This window comes from Ceratotherium simum, chromosome 3, assembly GCF_057802395.1.
Source record: "Ceratotherium simum simum isolate JZ-2026a chromosome 3, ASM5780239v1, whole genome shotgun sequence".
Taxonomy (NCBI): Eukaryota; Metazoa; Chordata; class Mammalia; order Perissodactyla; family Rhinocerotidae; genus Ceratotherium; species Ceratotherium simum.
The window spans coordinates 77,855,284-77,864,558 of NC_141902.1; the positions used below are offsets into that span (position 1 = coordinate 77,855,284).

Consider the following 9,275-nt stretch of genomic DNA (forward strand, 5'->3'; position numbering starts at 1 on the left):
CTACTCAACTCTTACATTGTAGCATGAAAGTAGCCCTAGACAATACATAAACAAATGAGCATGGGTGTGTTCCAATAAAACTTAGTTATAATAACAGATGCCAACCTGGGGAGTCGTGTTAACAAGATGGCAGAATAGGAGGCCCTAGACTTTGTTCCCCCACAGACACAATGAATTAATAACAATATATGGTCCAAAAAGACTTTATGAGAACTCCAGAAACCAGTTAGGAAGTCACAGATCCCCAGGCAGCTGAAAGTTAAGAACAGCTGCACTGAAACAGGTGAGAAAAGCCATTTCATTTAAGCCACATCAACACCTGTGGCCAGCACAGGTCAGGAGAAAGTGCTCAACCCACAGCTTCTCCCTTGGGAGAGGAAGAGTGGAACATACATCCAAGATTCCTGCTTTTCAGGGGGCTGCCCAAGATGCTGGTTTCTGTCTCACCTAACATGGAGTGCTGACAGGGAACTGGCATACCTTGGATGCCTGGGGGCCACTCAGAACAAGAACTCAGGCTCGTAGTGGCACCAGAGTACCTCCCCTACCACAGACAGACACTGACACAGCTTCCTGTGATCAGGAAAAAGTGCCTACTTCATGGCTTCTCTCTTGGGAGGGAAAGAGAAGAGTGAACCAAGTGTCCAACATTTCAGCTTTTGGGGGGGCTGCCCAAGGAACTGGATTTTGTCTCTCCTGACTCAGAGCACTGATGGAACTAGCATACCTTAGATGCCTGGGGGACACAGAAACAAAAGGAAGATCAGCAGCTTGTTGCAGCCCCAGAGAACCTGCAGGACTACGGCCAGACACCAGAGGGAGCAAAAGACTATAAGCTCCTGAAAAAGAAACTAGCAAACCTGTCTAATAAAGAAATTACACACACAAACCCAGAGAGGATGCATCTCCACAAAAGACTTGAGAGACCCTCAGAATCTCTAGCCAGGCTGATTGGTGAAAGTCTTCCCCTGTACAAAGCCCCTCCATAAAGACTGGGAGAGTTGACTCTTCTTTCAAATGCACAAAACACAACAAAAAGTAGCAAGGTGCATGAAGAAACCAGGAAACACGACCCAGTCAAAGGAAAAAATAAATTTCCAGAGACTAACCCTAAAGAAGCAGAGATCTATGAATTATCTGACAAAAATTCAAAATAATCATCTTAAAGAAATTGAATGCAATACAAGAGAACACAGACAACTAGACAAAATCAGGAAAACAATACATGAACACAAGGAGAATTTCAACAAAGAGAAACTGTTAAAAGGAACCAAACAGAAATTCTGGAGCTGAAGAATATAATAACTGAACTGTAAAGCTCACTAGAGAGGATCAATAGCAGACGTGATCAAGCAGAAGAAAGAATCAGCAAACTCTAAGACAGGTCATTTGAAATTACCGAGTTAGAGGAAAAAAGAGAAAAAAGAATGAAGAAAAGTGAACAAAGCCTAAGGGACATATGGGACAGCATCAAGTGGACCAATATTCACATTATGGAAGTCTCAGAAGAAGAGGGAGAGAAACAGACAGAAAGTTTATTTGAAGAATTAATGGCTGAACACTTCCCAGATCTGAGGAAGGAAATGAACATCCAAATTCAAGAATCTCAAAAGACTCCAACTAAGGTAAATCCAAAGAGGTCAACACCAAGACACGTTATAATAAAACTGTCAAAAGTCAAAGACAAAGAGAGAATCTTAAAAGTAGCGAGAGAAAAGGGAGTCACCACATACAAGAGAGCTCCAAGAAAATTATCAGCAGCTTTCTCAGCAGAAACACTACAAGCCAGATGGGAGTGAGATGACATATTCAAAGTGCTGAAAGAAAAAAACTACTGATACAGAGCAATGGGCTCGCTCTGCTCACCGCAATCTGAGCCAATTAATCACAATGAGTTGGGGATTGAGAAACAAAGTTTTAATTCAATTAGCCAGCATAACCAGGAAGATGGTAGACTAATGTCTCAAAAAACCATCTTCAAAGATTACAGAATCTTGAGGCAGTTATATAGGGAAAATGAGCAGTAAGGAGGGGGTCCAGGGATGTTGGTCTCCAGGCGTGACGGGCTCCAGGCATCACATTGTTCCATTCTTCTGTCAGCTGTGATGGATACCTTGTAGGTGTGTTCCCCACCTGTGGTCAGCCTGTTCCTGGAGAGAAACTCATAGAACAAAATTTTTAATTTATCAAGCTATTTGGGAGTACATACGTTAGCAGAGGCCATAAATCGGAGAGCATGTGAATTTTTTAGAGTACGTGCAGAACAACGAGTAGTCACACAGAGGAGGGGTGGGGCCACTTAGTGTAACAAGATGGCCTCACTTATGCTCACTTACACTACCAATCAAGAATACTAGGGCCGGCCCCGTGGCTTAGCGGTTAAGTGCACGCACTCCGCTGCTGGCGGCCCGGGTTCGGATCCCGGGTGCGCACTGACGCACCGCTTCTCCAGCCATGCTGAGGCCGCATCCCACATACAGCAACTAGAAGGATGTGCAGCTATGACATACAACTATCTACTGGGGCTTTGGGGGAAAAAAATAAAAAATAAATAAAATCTTTAAGAAAAAAAAAGAAAAGAAAAGCAAGGTGAATTTAAAAAAAAAAAGAATACTATATCATGCAAAACTGTCTTTCAAAAATGAAGGAGAGATAAAAACTTTCCTGGGTAAATAAAAGCTGAGGCAGGTCAACATCACTAGACCTGGCTTGCAAGAAATTGCTAAAGAGAGTTCTTCAAGTTGAAACAAAAGAATACCAGACAGCAACACAAAAGCATACAAAATTATAAAGCCCTCTGGTAAAGGAAAATATATAGACAAACACAGAACTGTGTAATTACACACCATTACTATAATTATGATGTGTAAATCATTTTAATTCAAGGGTAGATTTAAAAAAATAAAAGCACAAAAAATGACTATAACTATAAAAACTTGTTAATGGATACAAAATATAAAAAGATGTAATTTGTGACATCAATAACACAAGGTGGGGGGAGAGACGGACTACAGTTTTTTTAGTGACTGAAGTTAAGCTGTTATCAGTTTAAAATAGATTGTTATAACTATAAGATGTTTTATGTAATCCCCATCATAACCACAAAGAAAACACCTATAGAAGATGCATGAAAGAAAATGAGAAAGGACTCAAAGCATGTCACTACAAAAAATCAACAAAAGATGAAGGAAGGCAGCAAGAGAGGAATAGAGGGACAAAATAGCTATAAGACACTCGGAAAACAATTAACAAAATGGCAATAGTAAGTCCTTCCCTATCAGTAATTACTTTAAATGTAAATAGATTAAACTCCTCAACCAAAAGACAAAGAGTGGCTGAATGGATTAAAAATAAGATCCAATTATATTATCTATAAGAGACTAAATTTAGATGTAAGAACATAGGTAGGCTGAAAGTGAAATGATTGAAAAAGATACTCTATGCAAATAGTAACAAAAAGAGAGCAGAGGTGGCCATACTTACAACATCAGACTAAATAGACTTTAAGTCAAAACTGCCAGAAGAGACAAAGAAGGACATTATATAATGATAAAAGGGTCAATTCATCAAGAAGATATAATAATTATAAGTATATATGCCACTAAGAGAAGAGCACCCAAATACATGAAGCAAACATTGACAGAATTAAAGAGAGAAATAATAACACAATATTAGTAGGAGATTTCAATACTCCACCTTCAATAATGGATAGATCAACCAAACAGAAGCTCAGTAAAGAAATAGAGTACTTGAACAATACTGTTGATGAATTGGTCCTAACAGAAATATACAGAACACCCCACCCAACAATAGCAGAATATACATTCTTCTCAAGTGCACATGAAACATTCTCCAGCATAGATCACGTGTTAGGCCACAAACCAAGTCTTAACAAATTTAGGAAGACTGAAATCATACCAAGGATCTTTTCCAACCACAATGGAATGAAACAAGAAGTCAATACCAGCAGGATAACTGGAAATTTTACAAATATGTGGAAAGTAAAAAACATACTCTTGAATAACCAATATGTCATAGAAGAAATCACAAGGGAAACTAGAAAATATCTTGAGACAAATGAAAACAAAAACATAACGTACCAAACTTTTCGGATGCAGCAAGAGCAATTTAAGAGGGAAGTTTAAGTGGTAAATGCCTATACGAAAAGAGAAGAAAGATTTCACATCAACAAACCAGGTTTATACCACAAGGAACTAGAAAAAGAAGAAGTAAACCCAAAGTTGGCAGAACGAAGGAAATAATAAAGATTAGAGCAGAAATAAATGAAATAGAGAATAGAAAAATAAAACTAAGAGTTGATTTTTGAAAAGATCAACAAAATTGATAAACCCTTAGCTTGAATAAGAAAAAGAAGACTCAAATAACAAAAATCATAAATGAAAGAGGAGATATTATAACCGATGCCACAGAAATAAAACAGAATATAAGAGACTACTATGAACAATTATATACCAACAAATTGGATAACCTAAAAGAAACGGATAAATTCCCAGAAACATACAATTTACCAAGACGGAACGATGAAGAAATGAACAGACCTATAACTAGTAAGGAGATCAAATCAGTAATCAAAAACCTCCTATCAAAGAAATGTCCTGCATCAGATGGTTTCACTGGTAAAACATTTAAAGAGGAATTTACACCAATCCCTCTCAAACTCTTCCACGAAACTGAAGACAGAGTACTTCCAAACTCATTTTACGATGCCAACATTATCCTGAAGCCAAACAAAGCCACTATAAGAGAACTACAAATCAACATTTCTCATGAATATTGATGCAAAAATCCTCAACAAAATACTAGCAAACTGAATTCAATAGCAAATTAAAAGGAATATACACCATGACCAAGTGGGATTTGTCCCTGGGGTGCAAAGATGGTTCAACATATGAAAATCAATCAGTGTAATACACCACATTAACAGAACAAAGGACGAAAATCACATGATAATCTTGATGGATGCAGAAAAAGCATTTGACAAACTTCAATAGCCTTCATAATAAAAATATTCAACAAACTAGGAATAGAAGGAAATTACCTTATCATAATAAAGGCCATACATGAAAAGCCCACAGCTAACATACTCAATGGTGAAAAACTGAAAGCTTTCCTTCTAAGATTAGGAACAAGGCAAGGTTGCCCACTCTCACTACTTCTATTCAACATAGTACTGGAAGTTCTAGCCATAGCAATTAAGTAATAAAAAGAAATAAAAGGCAACAAATTGGAAAGGAAGAAGTAAAATTATCTCTGTTGCACATGACATGATCTTATACACAGAAAATCCGAAAGACTCCACCAAAAAAACTCTTCGCGGGGCCATTTCGGTGGCATCACAGTTAAGTTCACACTTTCTGCTTCGGTGGCCAGGGGTTCGCTTGTTCAGATCCTGGGTGCAGACCTATGCATCACTCATCAAGCCATGCTGAAGCAGCGCCCCATGTAGAGCAACTAGAAGGATGTACACCTATGACATACAACCATCTACTGGGGCTTTGGGTAGAAAAAAAGGAAAAAAAAGAGGAAGATTGGCAACAGATGTTAGCTCAGGGCCAATCTCCCTCAAAAAAAAAATGTGAGAGAGAAATGTAAAAATGTTAGAGTTAAAAAAACTGTTGGGACTAATAAATGAATTTAGCAAAGTTGTAGGATACAATATGAACACACAAAAATCAGTTGAATTTCTATACACTAATAATAAACAATCGAAAAGGAAATTGAGAAAACAATCCCATTTACAATAACATTAAAAATAATAAAATACTTAGGAATAAACTTAGCCAAGGAGGCAAAAAACTTGGATACTTAAATCTGCAAAACATTGCTGAAAGAAATTAAAGAAGACACAAATAAATGGAAAGATATCCTGTATTCATTGATTGGAAGACTTAATACTGTTAAAATGTCCATGCTTCCCAAAGTGATCTACAGATTCAATGCAATCTTTATCAAAATTCCAATGATTTTTTTTGCAGAAATAGAAAAAACCACCCTAAAATTCATATGGAATCTCAAAGGACCCCAAATAGTCAAAACAATTCGGAGAAAAGGGAATAAAGCTAGAGGTCTCACACTTTCTGATTTCAAAACATATCACAAAGCGAAAAGTAATCAAAACAGTATGGTACTGACATACAGATCAATGGAACAGAATAGAGAGTCCAGAAATAAATCCTCACGTATCTGGTCAAATGATCTTTTACAAGGGCACCAGGACTACACGATGGAGAAAGGATAGTCTCTTCAACAAATGGGGTTCAGAAAACTAGCTATCCACATGCAGATGAATAAAGTTGGATCCTTACCTTACACCATGTACAAAAATCAATTCAAAATGAATTAAAGACATAATCATAAGACCCGAAACTATAAAACTTAGAAAATAAAACATAAGGGATAAGCTTCATGAGATTGGATTTGGCAATGATTTCTTGCATATGACACCAAAGCACAAACGACAAAAGCAAAAGTAGACAAATGAGACTACATCAAACTTAAAAACTTCCACATAGCTAAGGAAACAATCAACAGAGTGAAAAGGCAACCCACAGAATGGGAGAAAATATTTGCAAACCATGTATCTGATAAGGGGTTAACATGCAGAATATATAAGGAACTCCTATAACTTAACAACAGCAATGACAAAACCAAATAACCCAGTTTAAAAAATGGGAAAAGGACTCTAATAGATATTTCTCCAAAGAAGACATACAAATGGCCAGCAAGCATATGAAATGATATCAACATCACTAATTATCAGAAAGATGCAAATCAAAACCACAATGAGACATCAACTCACATCCATTAGGATGGCCACTATCAAAAAAACAGAAAATAACAAGTGGTGGCAAGGATGTGGAGAAATTGGAACCTTTGTGCACTGTTGGTGGTAATGTGAAATGGTGTAGCTGCTATGGAAAACAGTATGGCGTTTCCCCAAAAAGTTAAAAATAGAATTGCCATATGGTCCAGCAATCCCAATTTGGTATATAGCCAAAAGAACTGAAAACAAGATCTTGAAGAGATATTTGCACACCCATGTTCATTGCAGCATTATTCACAAAAGCCAAGAGGTGGAAGCAACCTAAATACCCATCAATGGATGAATGGATAAAGAAAATGTGCTATATACATACAACAGAATATTATTCAGCCTCAAAAAGGAAGGAAATCCTATCATATACTACAACCTGGATGAATCTTGAGGACATTATGCTAAGTAAAATAAGACTGTCACAAAAAGACAAATACTTCATGAATCCACTTAGATGAGGGATCTAAGGTAGTCATATTCATAGAAACAGAAAGTAGCATGTGGTTGCCAGGGCTGGGGGAAGAGGGAAGTGGAGAGTTGTTGTTCAATGGGTACAGAGTTTCAGTTTTGCAAGAGGTAAAAGTTCTAGAGATGTGCTATATAACAAGATGCACATAGTTAACCCTACTGTACTGTACATTTAAAAATAGTTACGATGGTAAATTTTATGTTATGTGTTTTTTACCACAATAAGGAAAAAAAAAAACAGGTGATAGCCTGCAGGCCATAGTTTGCTAGATAGTCTAGCACCAAAAAGATTTTTTATTTGAATGTTTAGAAAATTTACAGCTTTACAATTCAGTTTAGTAATATTGTGTACATTTTTAAGACTCAAGTTTGGGACCTCCTGTAACAGGTTTCTCCCCTATATGAACTTTAGGGTCTCCAGGCATTTCAAGTTTTCTTGTGCAGAGATTCATCTTAAACACTCTCTGAAGTTTGAACTCTTGTTAATCAACTTGTCGCTGTTACCAGCATTTCACCGCTTTGGTGGCAATTCTTCATGCTGTTTCAAGTGGAGTCATCAGACATTGTCGGGACAAGATACATTTGAGACACTAAAACACAGTCTGATACGATGTGACATATAAAGAATGTAACTTCACACAGTTTGTAACAGCATTACAAGTACGCCCTATGTACACAGAAATTCTGATAAATCCTACTTATAATTCCCAGCAACAGGCCTGGCTTGCAGAGATGGGTGATTGGGAGACTCAGTGGACACTTCCAAGTGTGACTGTGATTACCGCCTGCTCCATTTGGCCTGGGGCCTCAGGCGGGAAGGCTCACCACACCTGCCTAGAGCTGCACAGCCTCGGATCTGCTGCACCCAATGCTCCAGCCTTGAGCCTCCTTCTTGCCCCGAGCTGGCCTTTCCCTGGGGCCAGACTGGGCAGCCCTTCCTCTCTGCTCACCTGGAAGGAGCCACCGATGCCACAATGCCAGCTCCTTGTCCTACTTCTTGTCCACTCAGGGGGCTGGAGGAAGGTGCCTATGGCAGGGAGGCCCCACAAACGGCCATTCGGGGGTTCAAGTCCTCTCTCATGGATTTCATGAGGTAGAGTCCCAGCAGACCTCTGGGTGGCACCAAGCGTTGGCAGAGCCCAGGTGAGTGGCAGTGGGAGGGAGACCAGGTGGTCCCACACCCAGCATGGAGAGCACAGCCCACCCGCTGCTCTGGCTTCATAGCACACACCTGGATGAGCTCACAATCCCTTTCAAGTCCAGTTTTCCCCAGAAACGTTTCCAATCCATACCTTGGGATGATTATCCTCCTTGGTGGACTCTCATAGAGGAGATGGGGCCATGAGCAAGCAGCCAGGGCACTGACCACCCACGGGCCACTTGACCTCACAGAGGTTTGGTTTCCTGGAGACAGTGGGTGCCCCCTCTGTGTTGTTAGGGTGAGGCCAACGCAAGATAATGGACAGGGAAGCCCATGCCCCCCTTGGTCACTGGATCAGGTTTGTGTAGCACTTTTGGGTGGGCTCTGTGCCCCCTGCTCCCTGGATCCAAGTGTCCTATATCTGGCTTCCAATGGAAACCCACCAAGGCAGAGACACTCCCTGCCCCCCGGGGCCCTAGGCCAGCTGAGGGTCCACCCCTTCCATGGAGTCGAGGGCTGGAGGTGGGTAGGGGAAAATGCTCTTTCTCCCACCAATGCCCAGCACATCCTTTGGGGTTCCACACAGCAGGAAGGTGGGGCCGCATCTTCCTAATGCCTGTGCCAGCATCCCGAACCTGGGGTCCCCAGTGAGACCTCTGTCTGCAGCGGCCCTGACAATCAGAGGGATTTCTGTCTTTCCCGAAGGTCGGTCCGTGCAGCAGGTGTCTTGTGGAGAGCTGCTTCCTGGCAAGAAGGCTGGGGGGAGCCAGGCACACTGCTTTCCCTCACTGCCTGCATGAGTCTGCCCCATCGCCTAGCACAGAGGGAGCG

At 40.2% G+C, this 9,275-nt stretch overlaps 1 long non-coding RNA gene across 2 annotated transcripts; it reads right to left on the minus strand.

The window, feature by feature from the left end:
- Window positions 1–1,895: 1,895 nt before the first annotated feature.
- LOC147917657 (uncharacterized) lies at window positions 1,896–4,174 on the minus strand. Of its 2 annotated transcripts, none has more exons than XR_015551737.1 (2): window positions 4,101–4,174; window positions 1,896–2,150 (listed from the first exon to the last, which is right to left on the minus strand). It is a non-coding gene; the product is annotated as an uncharacterized LOC147917657 (long non-coding RNA). The 2 variants fall into 2 exon arrangements; XR_015551738.1 differs by having other exon boundaries at window positions 1,896–3,975; window positions 4,101–4,167.
- Window positions 4,175–9,275: the final 5,101 nt, after the last annotated feature.